Source organism: Panthera uncia, chromosome F2 (genome assembly GCF_023721935.1).
Source record: "Panthera uncia isolate 11264 chromosome F2, Puncia_PCG_1.0, whole genome shotgun sequence".
Classification (NCBI taxonomy): Eukaryota; Metazoa; Chordata; class Mammalia; order Carnivora; family Felidae; genus Panthera; species Panthera uncia.
The window spans coordinates 13304147-13306832 of record NC_064812.1 but is presented as its reverse complement, the minus strand read 5'-3'; the positions used below and the strand labels follow the sequence as shown (position 1 = coordinate 13306832).

Below are 2686 nucleotides of genomic sequence, written 5' to 3'. Positions count from 1 at the left end.
TGCTAAGGAACGGAGAGCAAAGATAATTAAGATTCACCTCATCCCCCATGATGTTCAGTCCACTTCCTTCCCTACAACTGGTTTCTCCATTTGCCCAACAAGAGGTTGGGAACAGCTATCTCAGACTTTCTACCAGGACCTTTTACAATCCTATAATGCTCGAATGCTAGGGTTCAAAGGGTAATTGTGATTACCATCTTCTTGATGATTCTTCTGGGATAAAGCTGTTTGCTAGGAATCCCAAATTGATGTCAGCTCCAAACAATGGCAAGTATACAATTCACAAAGCCCTCTCTCATACATTTGCCTACTGTATCCTCACTACAAGCCTACAGGCTAGTGTTCTCAGACTCCTTTACAAAGAAATAATTGGGTCTTAAAAGGACTAAATTATTTTAAAAAATTAATTAATTAATTAAAAAATAAGAATAAAAGGACTAAATTATTCGCCCAGGTCATTGACAAAGAAATTAGCTGGGCCAGGGCATAAAACCAGATTTTCTATTCATTCATTCATTCAATGTTATTTTAATTCCAGTTACAAAACACGGAAGCTTCACAAATTTGGGTGACATCCTTGCACAGGGGCCACGCAAATATCATTCCAATTTTTAGTGTATGTGCTGACAAAGCCAGCACCAGATTTTCTATTCCTAAACAGAATTTGCTTCATCCCCTTCACTCTGCAAGAGCTTTTCTGACCAGGTGATCAAGTAATATTGGCTCAGGGAAGCTGAATTTAGCCGGAGGCCAATAGGACCCTTCCAAAAACCCGCGGTCCCCCCTCAAGCACTTGAAAGCCCAGAGTGGGTTAAGTCTTCCCTGGCTCAGTCCCAACAGACATTAAATTCACCTGTGCTTGCTCTGAAATAAATCAGTGTCCTTTTCTGCTGCTGCTGTTGTCTGGAAATAATGCAAATGCAATGGGCCTGCACTGACATTATGCTTCCCTGGAAGGATACACATAATAAATTGTCCCTTAATGCTGTTAAAGAGACATTTTCCTCTTATTCAGGAGCTCTGGAGGTTGGTTTGGGCTCCTCACCCAGCGAAGAGGAAAACATGGTGCCTTGTCACTGGGCCCAGTCATTCATGTGACCCCTCGGTGCGCCTCGGATTCCTGCATTGCCAAGTTCAAGGATGCATTTTCTAGCCCCCGTGTCAAGTCACGGGATGATCTGGTAACCTAGACTGGTTTCCTGGTTTGTGACTTGACTGTATTTATTTTTATTTTATTGTAAGCAGTTAAATGTTTACTTATTTGGATGCTTCGAAGCCAAGGGAGACTGGAGCTCCTGGTCCACACCATTCATCCTTTGGAAGAACGCCAAAGCTGTTTCCGCAGAGGACAGAAGGCATTGGTCTCCCCTGCAGGAAGCCACTGCCGCTCCTTAATTGTTTGCTAGAGGAAGAATCAAGGGTAAAATTTAAAGTAAATGGCTGGCCGGGTTGCGCTAATTCATCAAAGCATGTTTCAAGTCAGTAGTCAAAGCATGCATCAGCCCCGGGCACCACCACCTTCTATGCAAGTAGAAAACCCAGCAGACCTCCAAGCAGATGAAATCATTAGGAGGCATTCAGCAGTGCTTGAAAAGCAGAGAGGAGGCAGGGATTTCTGTGCACGTTCTGCTTTGCCACATGGGGAAACACCAGTTGTCTGTGACCTAGTTATCTGGGAGAGATACCCACAAAACTGTTCACTGCATGGGAACCCCATCCTCCAGTGCGCCCTGTGTGCTCAGAAAACAATTAGAGCTTCCTAGTTGGACTCTATTCCACTTGCTTAGAGATTTTTTTTAGTTGCAGTAAACACAAACCCACTTAAAGTAGCTTAAGAAAAGGATAATTTTCCAGGGAGAGACCATGGACAGGAAATAAAACCCAGGGTCATTAGAGGTTGGAAGTAGGCACTGGAAAGTTTCCAGAAAACCCATCAGCATCTCACCTCTCTCTCAATACATAGCCCGTTGTCTGTGTAATGCTTCGTTCTCCTGCTTATCTGTGAAATCTCCTTGCTCTTAAGCATGGAGTCATCGATTCATTCAGTAAATATTGAATTCTACCATGTGGCTGGCCCTGTTCAGGATGCTGGGGATCCAGCAGTGAACACAATACTCAAAAACCCATGCCCCTGTGGAATGTGCCCTGCAGTAGAGAGCTAGACACGAAGAGGACAAATACGGTGTGTTAGCATTAAGTGCTTAGAAGAAACGATCAGGACAGGAAATGAAATGTTGAGACAGCACTTAAAATCTTGAATAGGACGGTCATGTAAGACTCCACAGGGAAGGTCATTTTTATTTTTTTTTTATTTAATTTTTTTTAATTTTTTTTTAACGTTTATTTATTTTTGAGACAGAGAGAGACAGAGCGTGAACGGGGGAGGGTCAGAGAGAGGGAGACACAGCATCTGAAACAGGCTCCAGGCTCTGAGCCATCAGCACAGAGCCCGACGCGGGGCTTGAACTCATGAACCGCGAGATCATGACCTGAGCCGAAGTCGGACGCTTAACCGACTGAGCCACCCAGGCGCCCCGGGAAGGTCATTTTTAAATAAGGACCTGAAGGAAGTGAGAGAAATAGCCGCACAAATGACAGGCCGAGCACACTGGGCAGAGGGTACAGCAGGTACTAAAGGACCTGAGGTGATTCAAGGAGTGGCAAGAGCCCAGTGGGGTGGGGAGCA

General features: G+C 44.6%; 1 pseudogene; it reads right to left on the bottom strand.

The window, feature by feature from the left end:
- Positions 1-540: 540 nt before the first annotated feature.
- On the bottom strand, positions 541-639 carry LOC125925036 (uncharacterized; annotated as a pseudogene).
- Between the last annotated feature and the right edge of the window lie 2047 nt (positions 640-2686).